The sequence below is a fragment of the Periplaneta americana genome, chromosome 2, assembly GCF_040183065.1.
Source record: "Periplaneta americana isolate PAMFEO1 chromosome 2, P.americana_PAMFEO1_priV1, whole genome shotgun sequence".
In the NCBI taxonomy this organism is placed as follows: Eukaryota; Metazoa; Arthropoda; class Insecta; order Blattodea; family Blattidae; genus Periplaneta; species Periplaneta americana.
This window is the reverse complement of record NC_091118.1, coordinates 154,666,314-154,686,361: the sequence shown is the minus strand read 5'-3', so window position 1 is coordinate 154,686,361 and position 20,048 is coordinate 154,666,314. Positions and strand designations below refer to the sequence as shown.

The following is a 20,048-nucleotide window of genomic DNA, read 5'->3' as shown; positions in this document are numbered from 1 at the left end:
GAAGACACACAAATAGACAAGAAATGAGATGGAATGTAAGGTAAAGGGAAGGAAGAGGAGAATTCGCTCTCTTATTTATTAGCTCAGTTACTTTCGTCTGTTCTAGACTTATAAGAAAGCGAGAAGAAAGAAGAAAAACAAAATAGAAAAAAGAACGAATGGAGGATAAAAAGGAAGAACAAAGGAAATTTATTTTGTTATTTGATAGTTTAGTTATCTCTATCCTAGAATGATACGAAAACCGACAAGAAAAAAGAACAATAAAGTAGATCATTTAGTCTAGTTATTTTTTTTTGTCCTAGACTGATACGAAAAACAAGAAAGGAGAACAACAGAATATAAAAAAGAACGGATGGATGATAAATGGGACGTAAGAGAAGTATTTTATTTTCTTATTTATTTGTTCAGTTATATTTGTCTGTCCTAGACTGATATGAAAAACATGGAAGGAGAACAACAAAATAGAAAAAGAACGAATGGAGGATAAAGAGATAGGAAGGGAGGAATTTTTCTTATCTACTTTAGTGTAGTTATTTTTGTCTGTTCTACACTGATACCACAGTGTATTATATGCAGTCGTCAAGCTTGAGTTGTGAGGGTGCTAGGAACAGTAGACTGTGCCGGTACTATTTCCATTGTTTGCAATGAGGCGATATTAGCGATCCTAGTGGTTAGCAACTATCTATGGATGCATATTTACTACGTACTGGGCTTCGTGACTGTATATATAGGGACTAGACTGTGCTGATACCAAAAACGACAAGAAAGGAGAACAAAATATAAGAAAGAAGAACAAGTGGAGGATAAAGAGGAGGATTTGTTTCCATATTTACTAGTTCAGTTATTTTTGTGTGTCCTAGACTGATATGAAATGCGAGAAGAAAGGAGAACAAAAAATATATAAAAGTCGGAAGAATGGAGCATAAAGTGTAAAGAAGAGAAGGGGTTTTTCTTAATTATTAGTTCAGTTGGTTTTGTCAGGCCTAGACTGAAAGACGAAAAGAAAGAACAACAAAATAAATCACTAGTAATTTTTTGTGTCCTAGACTGATAGGAAAGCGGAAACGAAGGAGAAAAACAAAGTAAAAAAAAAAAGATAAACGAATGGAGCTTAAAGAGGAAAAAAGAGTAGGATTTATTTTCTTATTTATTAGTTTAGTTATAATCATATTATGATGTGAATAATGTCGTGTTATTTTTTAGTTCCGTTAAAGTGTGAGTTGTCTTATTTTTAGTTTATTTTGTTATAGTAAACAGTTAGCCTATTTGATATTGTACCCGATAAACCGTTGTAGCGCGGATCACTGGTTAAGAAACACGAGGTGTAGAATTCTCGTAATTATTTATTTTGTGGTTTGTTGGACTAATACAAGAGATTGAAAGTAGCTCGTAAATATGCAGATGGAGCGCGCACTGGTAGACAAACAACAAGCTGCACTCAGCGGCAAGTAATATATCCCGCTAACGTGTCTATTACGTAATGTTCAATTATCTTGCCGGTATGATAGGGATTCATGTGTGGTCTTAAACGCCGTGTTTTACATGTGTAAACTAGATGTTTGAGAAGGTTTGCGTTGAGGTAGGTCTGTTTCCCATTGCCTCTGTGGTTATCTACAGCCATTTCGCGGTCGTCTTCATTGCTCTAATGGTTGTAATAATAATAGTAATTTACATTACCTCTCTCTCTCTCTCTCTCTTTCTCCCTTCCTCCCTCCATTTCTATCTCGCCAACCTCGCTCTATCCTTTCCCTACCGCACAAATGACACAAAGTCTGCTGGTGGGGTCATAAAATACTGTGCTATACCATGGTTCAGTGCGCTTGTCGACGTAGTGTGAAATTTCCCCGAGAGAATGCGCGGCACGCGACATTTGTATCAGTGAACTACTCGACTGTCTATCTAGTTCACGTAGTACCGCTAGATAGGGACACACGCGGTTTGGGGTAACCGTCCACATAAAATGGGCGGGAAATGGCTTCGTAATTGACCATTTTGTTAGTTGTCCTTTCTATTGCTAGCAACTAACAAACTATCTGAACTCAGAACTACCTATCTCTCGTTTAAAATAATGTGATACAGCAATAAGAAATGATTTGAAAATATAAGCGGTTATGAATTAATTTAAAATGCTGTTTATCCATTTCTTTTGAAAATTATTAATTATACTTGTCTCCGACATTTTGCCTCAATTCACTTTCATTACTCATAGTAACTGTAATTATATTTTGATCATTGTTTTTCCCTAACAGACTAATTTTTAAGTTCCTTGAGGCGTAATTACATACATTCAAACTATTGGTTATTCCATGAATCTTTCTTTATAATGAAGACTATCCTTGGAATTTAGATTGAGTATTAAATATGCATTTGCAGGAAGAATCTCCTAACTTAAGCCTTAGTAAGACTTCCTTGCTACTCGTTTTAGATTTTTAAATATATTCCCTCTATATTCGTGTATAATAGAGAACCGAATCTGAAAATAAATCACGGGTGGTCTGTATTTTAATGTATGAATATTTATAGGTTTAAAGTCTTAAGAGAGGGAGAAGGAGGGTGGTTGCTATTACTAACAAAAGTCAATATGCCAAATTCTAACTGTGTAGTATGTATGTGTAGGTATAAAGGAAACGTCTGTGTTGTAGGGGAAGGAGAGCCAATTAAAATGGATGAGGTTTCGTAAATTTGCATAACAGCAGGACCTAGCTGAGCCGAGACTAAGGCAGGAAGACTAAAAACCCAGACTGCTAGATAGAACACCCCTTTCTCCATCTCTACTTTGCACGTATTTCCATTGTTAAATCATGCATTTTTCTTTAAGATATTTTTATTGAAGAACATAGCACAGGTCTACTTGCAAAGATACAATATTAGAAAAAATATATCAATAACAGCCTACAAAATTTAAAATAATAATTAATCAACAGTTATTTATACCTGCGTGTGTTAGAAAATTGTAGCCCATAATTTATGTCTCAGTCGTTTGTAAGACTTGAAAGCTTTCGTTGGGTTTTTACGTTTTCACCATAGCTGGAAATTAGTCAAGATATATACATTTTTCAGATCAATTTTCGTTATAAGTTACGGAGAAGTAGCAGTAGGTAAAGTAGACATAATACTAGGGTACTTACTGTCTCCCATAGACATGCCCAGTTCAGTTCAGTTAACTTGATTAGATTTAGCATTCGTTCACAGCTTTCTACCCAAAGGCAGGTCCTTTACTGCAAACCCAGCATTCTTCAATCTTCCTTCTTTTCCGCCTTCCTGTTAGTCTCTGCTTACGATCTATATAGGCCTATCTTAATGTTGTCTATCATCTGATATCTTCTCCTGTCTCGAACTATTTTCCCGTTCACCTATATTTAACATTGAACAGTACTTATATTAATAAATTCAGCCTATTTCTTTTAATGAAATTAAAATAATAGGTTAGATTTTAGGCTAATGAGTTTTGAATTTTTGTAGCTGTTTATAAAGTAAACAATTTTAATTCGAATAACGTAAGGATCGTAAAAATAAAATTCATCTTGCTCAGATTTTTTTACACTAATCGAATTTTCAGACTCTGCAAAAATACTATAAAACCTATTATTATTATTATTATTATTATTATTATTATTATTATTATTACTACTACTACTACTACTACTACTACTACTACTACTACTACTACTGCTCCGCGCCGTAGCGTCGTGGCGGACTCGCGTTACGGAATTCTTGCTGGTTCGAGTCCTCGTGGTCCTCATGGGGAAGAAATTTTCTCTTGAAATTTCGGGCGTGTATGGGACTGGTGCCCACTCAGCATCGATAGGTAGCGAAATCCAGTTAGACCTACTAAAACTGGCTTTAAGGGGGGTGATGGGTGAAATTTCTGTTTTCTACATTTTTGTTCTTGATTTTTTGTACACATAATCACGGTGTGATGTATAAGGATGTGGTAAAGTTTCATTTCTGTGAGTGAATTAGTTTCTGAGTTATTAACGAAACTATTTTGAAAATTTTTTCAAACTGAAATATGTCGCTCAATTTGTCAGTAAAATATTTGACATTTCTTTGTTGCAAGCCCAGTGTCAAGTTTACAAATCATCACACATTTGTTTTCCTATAGGCTAACTTATCTTTATTACAAAAGAGGGAGACAATTTTTTACAACCACTGCATATCTAAAAATAGAAATTATTCTTTGTCATTATTACTTACAAATGGCTTTTAGGGAACCCGGAGGTTCATTGCCGCCATCACATAAGCCCGCCATCGGTCCCTATCCTGTGCAAGATTAATCCAGTCTCTATCATCATATCCCTCCTCCTTAAAATCCATTTTAATATTATCCTCCCATCTACGTCTCGGTCTCCCCAAAGATCCTTTTCCCTCCGGCCTCTCAACTAACACTCTATAACTTATGCATTTCTGGATTCGCCCATACGTGCTACATGCCCTGCCCATCTCAAACGTCTGGATTTAATGTTTCTAATAATGTCAGATGAAGAATACATTGCGTGCAGTTCTGCGTTGTGTAACTTTCTCCATTCTCCTGTAACTTCATCCTTTTTAGCCCCAAATATTTTCCTAAGAACCTTATTCTCAAACACACTTAATCTCTCTTCCTCTCTCAAAGTGAGAGTCCAAGTTTCACAACCATACAGAACAACCGGTGATATAACCGTTTTATAAATTGTAAATTTCAGATTTTTTTGACAGCAGACTGGATGACAAAAGCTTCTCAACCGAATAATAACAGGTATTTCCCATATCTATTCTGCGTTTAATTTCCTCCCGAGTATCATTTATATTTGTTACTTTTGCTCGATTTGTTTCATTTTTTATTCCAAAAAGTATTCATTTAATTTCAAAAAGTATTAATTTAATCATATAACCAATTCATGCGCTATTTTGTTGACCACAGTATATAGAACATCCAGTAAAAATTACATATTCCCAGCATCAAAATTTTACACTACGAACGTGACGAAATGTGCTGGAAAAGAAGAGTGAGAAAACAGCTTGTAAAATTTACGTGGAATTGAATTTCAAGTGTTCAGCCATTTATATATTGCGTAATTTTTATGCTTTCGAACGCCGCAGAATATTGAAACTTGCTCAATATATAAATACTGTAAGAGATTGCTGATTCATTTTTAGAAGAAAACGAAAATGTGATTTTTGACTGAAGATGACCAAAATTTCATCGTCACTCCCTTAATGGCTGGAGTGAGATATGTACCAAACACACGATACTTCCGTTGATTGGATGATCTTTCACCTCTGCTGAGACGTGTGGACGTGAGACCAATAGTCGGCTAGTTGACCTTAGCCCTTCATGAGGCTGTTCACGCCATGGATTGTATTATTATTATTATTATTATTATTATTATTATTATTATTATTATTATTATTACATATTATACATTGGTGTTATGATTCATAGAGATAGCAGACAGACTGAATTATTATATAAACAATGGTTGACCTACTAAACTAGTAATAATTCTTCCTCCGTGTATTTTGGTGGAGTCAAAATGTATGTATGTATGTCCAAGGCAATAAATATTGTTTTAAAAACAAACAAGAAGTTGGCCTCAGACTGGGTATTAAAATCGATTATCACACAATGTCTAACTTGAAAACTTGTCTCGAAAGGAAAAATGCAGATTACCAAGTTCAGCCAAAACATTGTAGGACTACATTTGTGACAGTGGGGTAGATAAAATGTCATTAGTCCACAATCATTGAAGTTCACAGCGGTGTCAGATGCCCCTATCACGACCGGTAGACCTTGACTTGCACTGACAGTGTGTGCGATAGTGACTGTGACGGCTATTTCAGGTTTTTTTTCCATGGATAACACGATTCATTGTTTTTTTTTTTTAAGTTGTTGGTTAAAGTAATGATATTTATTGAGCTTGTTGGTCGGATTTTCGGAGAAATTACTGGCGGGGCGATTTCCAAGCAGCAGTTTGTGTCATGCAGGCAGGATTCTGGGAAATCTGTAGGCGTATCCAACACGCTCGTTCTATGTTTGGTCTAGTCGGAATTGGCGTGCGATGATAAAAAAATTCTCCTTACACGTTAATATTTAACAGTTTTATGAAAATAATTCAACCATCTCCAGAAATAACGTGTTAACAAAATGTATTCAAATGTTTTGACATTTAGCACAAGTGACTCGAGGAAATAATGCACGGAGAATGGAGGAAGGTCATTTTGAATTCATAATACCTGCTGTAAGTTATATGGTAGTCACTTTGCAGACACAACTTAAAGAAAGTGGCCTTCAATTTATGTATTTAGGTGAGCTGCTCTTTTAGAGGTAACAACGATGAACTTGAAACATTTTCTGGTTCACCACTGTGGAGTAACGGTTAGCACGCCTGACCATGCAACTACCGAGTCCGGGTTCAAATACTGGTTGGGACAAGTTACCTGGTGCAGATTTTTTCTGGGGTTTGTCTCAATCCATTAAGAGCAAATGCCGAGTAAGTTTCGGTGCTGGACCCTGGAATCATCTCGCTAGCATTATCACCTTCATCCTACTCAGACGCCAGATAACCATAATAATAATAATAATAATAATAATAATAATAATAATAATAATAATAATCCGTGGCGCTACAGCCTGTGAAGGGCCTAGACCGATCAGCCGGCTGCTGGCCTCACGCCCACATGCCGAAACAGAGGTGGACGATCATCCAACCAGAATGGCGGTATCGTGTGGTTAGCACGATGATCCCCCCAGCCGTTATAGCTGGTATTCGCAACCGGATTTCGCTACCTATCGTAGCTCCCCAAGTGCATCACGATGCTGGGTGAGCACCGGTCCCATACACTGGCCGAAATTTCATGAGAAAATTTCTTCCCCCCATGAGGACTCGAACCAGCGCGCATTCCGTAACGCGAGTCCTAGGCCAGATAACCATAGCAGTTGATAAAGCGTCGTAAAATAACCCAATAAAATTACTTTCTGCCCCTTTTTCAACGTAACGTATTTTTTTTACTATTTCTCTTCTTTATCATTTTTTTCAACCCTCCTTATTTTTTTTCTTCTTTCTCTCTTGAACCTATTTTTTGACTTATTATTTATCATCCTCTTTATTACCTTTTGCTTTTTATCTACGTTTCTTCTTTTTATTCTCCGTCAGTTTTTATTTCTTATTTTTTTGTCCTTACACACGTGTAGCCTATTCCCTCTTTAATGCGAGTAAATAAAAAAACTGTGCACCTAAAAGCAATTTTTCACACATTAAAATATTCATAAATCACTTATGCTGTAAAAATTTCATAAAATAATGACTAAAACTTTTCGTGCATTTGCATTTTTAACATTTGTTGAACATAATTGCTTTCTCTCTTGAGCCTATTTTTTTTTACTTATTCTTTATCATCATGTTTATTACTGATTGCTTTTCATCTACGTTTCTTCTTTTTATTCTCCGTAAGATTTTATTTTCTTATTTTTTTTTCCTTATACATTGTAGTCAATTCCCTCTTTAATGCGAGTAAATAAAAAGCTGTGCACCTAAAAGAAATTTCTCACACATTAAAATATTCATAAATCATCCATGCTGTAAAAATTTTATCAAATGATGACTACAACTTTCCGTGCATTTGCAATTTTGACATTTGTTAAGCATAATTTATTATGTTTTTTCCATGCGTTCACATAAAAGTCCCCTTCTTACAGGTTGTTCCTCGTCAGAGCTGTTCATTCTCTTATTGCGGTTTGTGTTTTCCTTCCTACATCACGTCGTTCTCTTGCTCTGTATTGATAAATTTTATTTATTAATCTGGTTACTTTCATTGTCTCGATTTATCCCAACCATGTATGTTTGTTATCTTTTATTTCACAGTTTAAATCAAATAGTTAGTATAAGCTTACTAAGATACTGCGTTTCACAATTTTTGACAGGAGACGTAAACATTGCCGGCAGAGGAAAGGCGAAAGATACTTGCTAGTCAAGCAATGGCAGAGGTAACGTTCCAGGTTTATCTTGAAGTTGGACGGTCTGAAGCGTTCTACCACTGTGCAGCTTCAAGATAAGCCTGAAACGTGATCTATGCAATTGGTTAATTAGCAAATAACGTTCTCCCTTCCTCTGCCGGCAATGTTTATGTCGCCTGTATAAGTGGGATAAAGAATTCTATAGCCCTGCTAAGCCCCTCTTTCTTAATATAACCAGGAATGTGATCTCACAGGACATATGCTAACCACACCTACAAAGACATAAACACAGACATGGAAATTCTACACATCCAACCAAAAAGCCAGAAACTAAACACACTAGAACTATATGAAATATACAGACACACAAAAACACTTTCAAATGAAATTCTCAATACACAACTCAATTTCAGAACACACACCCACTCTTTGACTCCACATTACACTACACAAACACACCCCCACAGGAAACAAAACGAAAGGCGCCAAGAGCAGCAACAACCAGTTCTGAAGAAGGCCAATAACAGGTCGAAACATGTAAACCAGGTACGATAGAATTTAACACGAGTAAGACATATAAATACATATTCCGAATTGATATAGTGTTAAAAGTTGTGTAATCAAGATGTATAAAGATGTATAAAGTTAAAGTTAGTGCCTTTATTAACTCTTTAATTCCCAGTGGTTTTGCTCGCTGGTTGTAGTGTTTTCAGGTCGTTTGTTTATTATAGAAGTCACACATGAACAGACGAAAAGTTTTTGTTACCCTTGCATTTGTCAACAATTTTTATCGCCGACTTGTATCTTGTTGAGTGTCAGACACTTCTTGAAATGCTGTGCAGGTGTAAATTTAATGAGTTCACAGCGGCACCCTGAATAAAATAGCGTACAAAAATAAAACGCTGAATAGAGAACGATCCAAAATAAATAGAGAATGTAGTCTGAGGTGGGGGATACAAAGGCCACCTTCAACCTCCGAGCATGGCAGACGTCTAGATTTTTATCTCGTCTGCAAGTTAATTGAACTGTTGTTAACAATGGTACAGCGTTTCTCAAGTCATTCACTGCCATCCATTTAGAATTGTTAAATGGATTGCACTACATCTTGTTTCATTAAAGGCAATTGAACCAAGTTATTTCAAAGTTTTGATCGAACGTCACTAACGAGATTCATCATCATCGTCGCCATCATCATCAACATCTGCCTGCATACTAATAGACCTAGTGATCTATTACGGTCTTCGCCAACTTCGGAATGGTCGACCCACAGATCTTATTCTACCAAAGAGATTATTATTATTATTATTATTATTATTATTATTATTATTATTATTATTATTATTATTATTATTCAGTGTTCTCTCTCGTAAATGCAAAGCTATCTTATAAGTAGGCTACAGCCCGGATGTTAGGCAAAATGCCTTTTTTAAACTGATTGTATGTATGAAAGACCTATTAGAGATAAACACGTTTCCACACATTTGGGGACTATAGGCCCAATTTTTATTTTGCCTTTTTTGCCCATTTTAGCTCCCGTTGCCTATTTTAAGGTTAAATGCCTTTTTTACGTCGTTATTGTACATTTTTCATATTTTTAATGAATTTAAAATAAACCGTAAATAAATTATGTCAAAAAACAAAAAATAACGTTTGTACAAAAATTTAAAAATATATATTCACCTCACACAAATATTTGCTGATAATCTTATTCTCCAGCAATACATATGTTTCCAAGAAGTCGTAAACTTTTCTCCCCTACCGATTCCATCTTTTATGTCACTTAACAAAGATGTTTGAACAATAGAACCTTCAGTGCTCAGATCACTTCGGAGTTTACCAGCGAAAGAAAGGGGATGAGGGAAGTATTAAAAGCAAGTCTCCACGTCCCGTTACTGTTGTCGCTTGCAAGCACAAGTCACGCGTACTTTGAAGTCTCTAATCCCTTCTCACACCCCTCTTTTTGAGACAATACACAGTCGGTTTTTCCCGATCTCTGAAAGAAAGTAGAGACGTCCTTCTGAAATAAGTTGTTTTAAGTTTGCTCCAATCACTTCAGTAGAAGTAGAAAAATCTTTTTTCCACCATGAAAAACGTTCTCTCTGACAGGCGGCTCACTATGACAGTTGACAACTTGAAAAAGCATCTTGTTGTGACATGTAACCAAGGAGAGTGAGTATTGTATGGATTAGTTTATTAATTATTAAGTATTTGTCTATTTTTTGTCTGTTTCCATGAATAATAAATGCCTATTTCACTACCAATTTTTACTATTTTTAGTGCTTATATGCCTGCCTATTTTAACCACAATAAATGATTAAACATCGGGCTCTGGTTATAAGCATACTTATTCGTAAAAGTGTCCACAATTTTTATTTATGCCGACACTTAAATTAAACATTTAATAGTGATTGATTTATTTCTACTTGATGTTGCCTGGCAGTACCACACTTTTCTATATGCCTAATAGGAACTTTTATGTCGACAAGTAATATCTCATTCATAATGCAAACTTTAACATAAAATGACATTGGCATGAAAACTAGAAATCACGTCTTAAAATAAAACAATTCATCATTTATGACGTAGCAGCAGTGACGCAAACTAATAAGCTTGATAGCTCCTAGATAATATTTTTACGTTCATTGTCGTCCACCGTGGTCTTTTTCTTACCATGCTTGCCTTAGGATACGAATCTCCCATGTTTAAAAATGACTAAGGGCAATAAAATCGTTAGTAAGTCTTCCCCCGGGAAGGAAGTGAAACTGAGAGTCTTGTGTCGTAGATTTACGGCAAGAAATGAATCCTGTCCCTGACATTGGACTTCAAGCAAAATTTATCAGTCAGTTCTTAACTAGCTGAACTTCAATACTGAATAAAGTCTGCAGTTGGAAGATTAGATAATTAAAACACTAATAGGCCTATTACTACTACTATTTTTCTCGTTACCAAACTTTCAGAACGGCCCCAAGGTTCACTCAGCCTCCTGTAAAATTGAGTACTGGGTCTTTCCCAGGGGTAAAAGGCGGTCAGAGCGTGGTGCCGACCACACCACGTCATTCTAGTGCCGAGGTCATGGAAAGCATGGGGTCTACCTCCATGCCCCCCAAGTGCCTTTATGGCATGTTATGGGGATACCTTTACCTTTACCTTTTACAATAGGTACAATAATTTTTATAATCATAATTTAACTTTTCGTATTGGCAGATCTAAAATGTAAAGCAAGATGGAAGGATGATCTCTCTTGAGACCGCAACGGGCCATGTGCCTAGGACAATTTCTTGTTTGGAGGAGAAATAGAAGAAGAAGAAGAAGATGATGATGATGTAAGTTTACATTGAAACGATGAATAGAAATGATGCAGTAATGAAAGATCGATAATCGAATCGAAGCACAGGATAAAACCAACAGATTATTTTGTAATGTGTTTTCAACCTTTGAAGGAACAAGAAATCGAACAACACTGCAATATGTGGTTGAAATTTTTATAATTCTTGTCCATACTTCGTGACACATTGTAAAGAAATTTTAATGCCACGACTACATTAAACAATCGATTTCTATTGACTATCGATCCCATTAATCGACAGTACCATTCTAGGATCCATAAAATTGTTTATACAGTATTTCTTAAACGGCCACATTGCTAAAAAATTAATTCTACAAGACTTAACACATTAACTTCATTAGTAGGCCTATAAAAGCTACACTTAGGGCTATTAGACCTACTAACAAGATAGTTACGATAGTTACAGCGAACAGATTAGATATTAGGCCTATACTCCTAAATAGGCCTAAGAGAAAATTTTGCACCCTGTAACCATATGACTTAAGACATTCTACCAATACTGAAACAAAGAAAATGTCGTTTTCAAAGTCGTCTATAACTGGAGTAACATCTCACAGATTAATATTACCATACTGGTAAGATTAATTCCAGAAAAGCAGTTTTTAGCAGCACGGCAACATAAAACAAAATCTTCTGTATTTTCCTGTTCTCGACTCGGATTCGAACAACATCCTTGCTTTGCTGTTGGTGAAAATTGTAAATCATTCTAAAAGACAAGAATTTTCAATAAAAATCATAAAGATGTTGATATTATTATTATTATTATTATTATTATTATTATTATTATTATTATTATTGGTTGTGAAACTTGGTCTCTCACTTTGAGAGAGAAACAGAGGTTAAGAGTGTTTGAAAATAAGGTTCTTAGGAAAATACTTGGGGCTAAGAGGGATGAAGTTACAGGAGAATGGAGAAAGTTACACAACGCAGAACTGCACGCATTGTATTCTTCACCTGACATAATTAGGAACATTAAACCCAGACTTTTGACATGGCCAGTGCATGTAGCACGTATGGGCGAATCCAGAAATGCTTATAGAGTGTTAGTTGGAGACCGGAGGAAATAAGACCTTAGGGGAGGTCGAGGTGTAGATGGGAGTATGATATTAAAATGGATTTTAGGGAGGTGGGATATGATGATAGAGACTGGATTAATCTTGCTCAGAATAGGGACCGATGGGCTTATGTGAGGGCGGCAATGAACCTCCGAGTTCCTTAAAAGCCATAAGTACATATTATTATCATTATTATTATTATTATTATTATTATTATTATTATTATTAATATTATTATTATTAATATTACTTCAATCTGTTAAAACAGCGACAAGTATCTTCGAAGGAAATAGTATTTTATAAATTTACTAAACACCAGCAAGGGTTTTTACTTTCAGAAGCACGTAGCCCTACACCAATTTAAAATTTATACATTCCTCGAAACGTGTCATATTGCGCGAAATTTTTTAGCTGTAAAATGAAATAAACTTCAGCTTAGCTGTAGGTATAGGCATATCATACAGTGAGGATGTACCTATAAATTTAGTTTGTATATGATAACAAAAAATACGCTCCTTAAATAATTTGTATTTGTTCCTATTTTCAAGCGTTACGGTATAATTATTGTAGATTAGCTGTAATCGCAATGCTTGCGGATTCGTCTGATGAGTCAGCCAAGTGTTAATTTTGACAGAGGACTAAGTACGTACGTGGTGGTATGCACTGATGTTTACGTCGGGCTTGATTCCAAATGAAACATCGTACAGTTTATACATTTCTGTGTAACAGAACACTACAATTTTTGTTGTACAGTGCGAAATTGACACTTTTAAGTCATCCACAAGTCAAGCTAATGAACATGTCAACACGTTACTGTCCCACTGTAACAGTGTGTGAAATCCAGTCCCGTCAACCGTAACATCGAAGTAACTCTGCGTGTGGTATTCTAAATTCCATGTTCTTAGGTTTTCCACAATGTCGTGGTGACGTCAGAAGGAAACACAGAATCGGCAGAAAGTTGGTAACATCGATAAAGCAAGCGCCATTGTTAGATAATTATGTAAAACAGGTAATAGGCCTAGTTCTGTTGGAGAATGTGAACTGTGGATAGGCCTAGATATTGGCTTAAGTTTATGCATGGATTTGTAACATGCTTCAGTGCATTGAGGTACACTTCAAATACTGTGTGGGTAATATGGCTTTATCGTGGATATTAAGTCTGTTAGTAGCTCTGAAATAAGTGAAACACTGTCGACTCTCAAGATAAACTCAGTCCTATCTCCAGTGTATTACAACCGCATCCTATGGATAAATTGGCCGATAAAGCATGCGTAACGTAAGTAAAATTCGGAAGCAACTTTAGTAACAAAGATTATTATTATTATTATTATTATTATTATTATTTATATTAGGCCTATTGTTATTATTATTATTATTATTATTATTATTATTATTGTTATTATTAGTTATTTAATGACGCTGTGTATTGTTGTGAAACTTGGACTCTCACTTTGAGAGAGGAACAGAGATTAAGGGTGTTTGAGAGTAAGGTTCTTAGGAAAATATTTGGGGCTAAAGCTCCGGTTTGTTTACGGCGATCATCGCCGGCGATTGTCGCCTGGAGTTGCTAGCATTTAAAATGAGTGCGCACGGTTTCTTTACAGCGATGATCGCCGACGATCATCGCCAGCGTTTATAATCGCCGGCGATGTGCTTCCGACAGTGATCGCCGTAAACAAACCGTAGCTTAAGAGGGATGAAGTTACAGGAGAATGGAGAAAGTTACACAACGCAGAAATGCACGCATTGTATTCTTCACCTGACATAATTAGGAACATTAAATCCAGATGTTTGAGATGGGCAGGACATGTAGCACGAATGGACGAATCGAGAAATGCATGTAGAATGTTAGTTGCAAAACCGGAGGGTTTGGGGAGGCCGAGACGTAACAATAATAATAATAATAATAATAATAATAATAATAATAATAATAATAATAATAATAATAATAATAATAATAATAATATAATAATTCTTTATTTATACTGGCAGATTTAAGGCCATAGGACCTTCTCTTACACTCTACCAGGTCACAAAGTATACAAGCAGTTAAAATTCAACAAAAAATTAAAGAACAGAATACTAACATATTACAAAAAAAGAATAATAATAGCATAATAAAATCGACACTAAACAACATGAAAATAATACCATAATAGAAAAAAATGAAAGTAAAATACATTGGAATATAGTGAAAGCAACTCATTTAGTACAAATAGTTAATATGGATAAACGTAAGGAAGAATATATCAAAATGGAATGTAATAAAATAATAATAAAAAAGAAAAGAAATACGAAAATTAAATAAAATTCATGATAAAGAGGCTATGATAATAAATTCATTGGCTGATAAAGAGAACAAAAAGGAGAAAGGAAGGAAAAAGAAATATATAGCCTCTATTTTTACAAAACTATGGCAGAGAAAAGGGCTTATAACTGAAAGGAATCTAATTCAAAAATTGCAATTTTAATTAGACGTAGATGGGAGGATAATATTAAAATGGATTTGAGGGAGGTGGGATAAGATGGTAGAGACTGGATTAATCTTGCACAGGATAAGGACCGATGGCGGGCTTATGTGAGGGCGACAATGAACCTGCGGGTTCCTTAAAAGCCATTTTTGTGTTGTATGTATTTCTGTATTTAACGACGCTGTATCAACTACTAGGTTAGAGTCGATGGGATTCGTGATATAGAGATGGTATTTGGCAAGCTGAGGCCGAGGATTTGCCATATAGACTATTACCTGACATTTGCCTTACGGTCTGGGAAAACCTCAGAAAAAACCCAGTGAGCTCAAGCGGGAATCGAACCCTCGCCCGAACGCGACTCCGAATCAGTAGGCAACCGCCTCAGCCGACTGAGCTACGCCGGTGGTTATCATCATCATAACCATCATCATCATCATTATCAATTCTAACATCTTCACAACCTCCATAACGAACACTACCATCACTTTCGCCATTTACATCACTGTCAGCACCATATACACAAAAACCATGAACTTCACAAAGAATACAGTCAATATCAGATCTTTATCACCTCTATAACAACCACATCATAAGCAGTGTTATCGATAATAAAGAAAGAAACGCAATAAATATCTCCTTCGTCGCTGAATTCAAGATGTAACACTCTCTCCTTTTCAGATTGGAACCATCAGAACTCTTGCAATTCGTAGACTCGTTTGCTCAGACATCCCATCTCATAAAATTTTGTCGTAGATTGTCAGCAGAGAATTTCTCCTGTAGGCCTATTCTGAACATGTCCTGTACTCCATTCGCAAAGATTTTAATATATTTCTGTTTTCTTCTGTTTCAGGTAGGTGACAGCTAGCTTCTTGGTCAGCAATGGGACCGCCTTGAGTGAAAATGTCACCCAAGTCACCGTTAGTAGTTTGTCACACGGTAGGGAATACCAGCTGAGTTACTTAGAATTAGAATATTTGAGTGCATACTTTGAAATAGATAGTGTTCTATTACTTCATATCCACTTAGAAAATCCTGATGTCGGAACTTGTTACTAAAATCCACTTTAGATTGACGAATGATTCAGAACGTAGTGGGGAGAATGTACATTAAAAACAAATTTATTTTCTCACATACTTAATTATAGGTAAAACAAAACGTAAAATTTTAGACACCGATGGCTAAATCTGTGATTAATGTTTACGTGAAGTGATATAAAACGTATTAGAGGCAGTAAAATTTTTACAGAGACGAAATATCTCGAATCTTATTAATTTTGGCGTGCTGAATCCGAAATTGCAAGTCGTTCTTTTAGATGAACCTCAAGTTTTGAGTTAAGGAAAGGCTGGTAAAATTCTAAATAAAATTGACCAAGTTTTTACACAAAGCTAAATTGCAGTAAGTTACAGAAAGTTAAATTAGCTCTCTGCTTAATTTATATGTAGGTCTATCTTGTAAACAGGCAGTATGCAGATTTTAAGGATTGCATATCAGATATGTGAGCAATCTAAATTAACTCTTACATTTGAAAAGTCCTATCCACTAAGATTTCATAGATTTTTTTCTCCTATAAAGTTTCTAACAACTAGTGGGCTAATGATTTTCTCTAGATTTTTATGTCGTACACTACAAGTATAAGTGAAGTACTTAAAAGTTATAATAAACTAATTCAGTTTAGTATAAATTAGAACAACGTGTACATTTTGTCTAGACTCTGGAAACAATGACTAAGCAAGAAATTATATGAAGCACATCTCGATTTAGTCCTAGTGTTTTAATGTTCCTACAAAATTACAAACAATGAATATTTTTACTGTAAACGTTTTATAACTTGCAGAACATTATTTAAAGCACATCGAATCATTAAAGTCATTTTCCTAAAAAAATTCTGAAAATGAATTTTTTTTTCTAACCTCTTAGGCTATAGGCCTATCTCTTAATTTTATTGTAGCTAGGAGGTAAGTGAGTTTTACGAATTAATTAATTTTATATTAATTACTAGTAACGAGGACCTTCTTTTTGATTTATAAAACACATGGATATGTACCTAAGAATTGCAAAGAAAAATAATTAAGACTGAAGTCTTTTTTTAAAGAAATTAGGAGACAGTGCATCGTTATTGATGTATCTGTTAGAACTGTAGTAAATCTCTTTTAACTTGAAAAAATGTTATGCACATCATACGTAACGTTACTACCAAGTGTTCATACTTATGTCATCTTATGGAAAAAACCCTATTAAAAACATTTGGGACATTAACTATGTTCGAATTAACGATCCATGAACAAATGCATAGATACTTAAATTTCTCTTGAAATACTCAAACGAAAGTTTGATTCTCAATTAAACATTATAATTACAGATCGGTACAATTTTAATAATATATTGCCGAAATAAATTGCATATTTTGGTGAAATATGAAAATAAGAAATATTTCAGCGCTAAAGTATTTTCGTTCCTAAATAATTCGGAGCACGTTTATATCAGTATTTACAAAATAAATCGTTAGAGATTAATAGTATTGTCTATATTTAATATACCGTACTATCGTAAAATATAATAAATCTGAATAACTAAGCAATTTTTCAGAATCATTAAACCCTTACCTGAATGCAAAGCTAGATAACTCAATTTTTTATATTGACCAGAACAAACAAAATTACTTCTTAGAATATTGGCTGGATTCAACATTGGTTACAACACAATACAAGTAACTTTTTCAATATTTTCTGGCAAAAGATTGTACTACCTGTCAGTTAATATTGTTTTGTGCAATGAAAAAGATCGCTCCACATTACGTGATGTAATGGGAGCATAATATTGTATCGTTATACATTTGGCAGTTTAATATTTGTTTGTATTTCACTGATATTATTTTCAAACTCCTACCTTAATAGAATGGATTGTGCTGCTTGGGTCTTCCAAGTATTTCATGGATATATCTCTGTTGTCTCCTTAAAATATCTGAAAATCCCGAGTCAATAGTAATTAAATAAATTTTAACGAAGAAGGGGGGAATATCGTACAAAATATAAAAAAACTATGAATATTTTTATAAAATATGAAAATTTCATCAAAACATTGTGCAATATGAACATTTTTCCTCCTCAATTATATTCTACACAACGTGAATCGTGAAAATTCTTGTTCACATAGCCTACAGCTAGCAGGGAGGGTTTAGAAATTTCATATCTTCCCTGTGACTAATTATCATGATTTAAAATTATATCCTTCATTTTCACCTGGACTGAAATAAAAATGTTTTTAGTACCCTTAATTTAATTTATTGTTGCGATGGATATTTTACATTAAAATTATTGATGGAAAAACACAGGGAATTCAACTTAGAAACACATATTGCTTTCATTCGATAGGGTGAACAACAATCAATTATTAAATATATTAGCCACAGACCATGTTCCACAACAACTTATAGTCAAAATATATAATATTTATAAAACAAATCTAATTGCAGTAAGGTGTGCTAATAAAATATCGCAATAGACAGAAATTCATACAGGAAAAATACAAGGTTGCGGCCTTTCACCGTTGCTGTTTATATATATTATAGACATTAACAACTAGATTTATTACTTTTTGGAGACGATTTAGCTCTGGTGGCATCCTCAGAAGATGAATTACGACTTTCAATTTTTAACTTAACAAAATTAGAATTGAATATGATATGAAAATCGATAAAGAAAAAATTAAAATTACAACCTTCTGCGGAAAATACCCTAGGCCTAACAAAATTGTTTAGATAAAAAAATATTAGAAAGAGTAAATTATTTTACATATCTCGGATACACATCTTTTTTCGATGAAGTAGACATTTCACAGAAAATTTTTAAATACACCAAAACAATGGGAATAATTAACAACATTATGAAACCTTCCCTATTACAAAGGCATACTAGAATTCGCCTATACAAAAGAGACCTTGGCGAGACCTGTACTTTGTTACAGCAGTGAGGCATGGACATTGAGGAAGGAAGACGAAAGCAGAATAACGGGTAATGAAATTAAATTTATGAGATATACAGCGGGATATACGAAATGGGATCACAAATTGAATGAAGATGCAATGGAAGAATTACAACTATAACCTGTAATTAATCACGCAAAACATTGTCGGAACAACTGCATTAATCTTCCGCATCTCATGCGTAGAGATAGAATCCCTGAAGTCATACTCCACTATCGTCCAAACGGGAAGAGATCTCTCGGTCGTCCAAAAAAGCGCTGGATTGAAAATTCAATTGTGAGATCGTAACAGGCCATATGGCCTAATACTTGAAGGGAATAAGTAGAAGAAGAGGAGTAAGAAGAAGAATTTAATTTATAGGCCTACATATTGAACAGGCGTACCTCACCACTTAAATTATGAAATCGCAATATAATATATTAAGTTATATTATAATCAGTACAAGTTGAGAGAAATTAATGATATATTAATACGTAATAATAATAATAATAATAATAATAATAATAATAATAATAATAATAATAATAATAATGGATTGTGAAACAGATTTTATTTATGTATCTCGTCATACAATAATAGTCTTTCTGAATTTAGGTCTCATTCTGTCAGTCTCTTAACATCATTTGTAGTTGAAGATGAACGTGAAATAAATAATTATTCATTACCATCATGGATTTGAAACGCCACCCTTTCAGGTCCCAAATTTTCGTATTTTCTTTCTTCTCTTTCTGATTCTTTCGACTTCGTGAATGGATTTTTTTTAGTGAAATGCGGGTATAAATATTATCCTCTTACTTGCGATGTTTTCATTTCTCCCCGGATAATGTGGGAGTGCTTTTATTGAAAGAATAAATTTATTGTTCTTAAATTAATACGTGGTCTAAGTGTGTTTTTATTGAGGTGTAAAGGTGTTATCTTGTTTATTAATAAATTACACATTGTTACACAACGGACTACCGCTGCACACAAATAACACAACTTTCTTTCTTGCGATGCCGGTTCTATAAAGTGGTAAATAACTATAATAAATTAGCAACTAAACACACACACGCACAAAAAAAGTAACCAACAAGAAGAATGTATTCAATAAATTGCATTACCTATAAACAAATCTTCTCTTGATACCTTGATTACTATTTTACTTGTACCAATTATAAAAATGCTAAACGTTTACATGCTTTGAAGTATATGGATAGCAAGGATTAAAAACAAAGAAGATTGCTTAATACGATTTGAATCCCGTAAGATATTTATGTCT

General features: G+C 34.4%; 1 protein-coding gene across 1 annotated transcript in view; it reads left to right on the top strand.

Annotated features, from left to right (window-relative positions):
* LOC138694712 (homeotic protein antennapedia-like) overlaps positions 1 to 20,048 on the top strand; it is a 1,006,890-nt gene that overhangs the window by 516,313 nt on the left and 470,529 nt on the right. Inside the window, exon 2 of the mRNA XM_069818701.1 lies at positions 15,659 to 15,744. The gene's annotated coding sequence lies outside the window, so the exon portion shown is untranslated. The remainder of the gene's footprint in view (positions 1 to 15,658; positions 15,745 to 20,048) is intronic.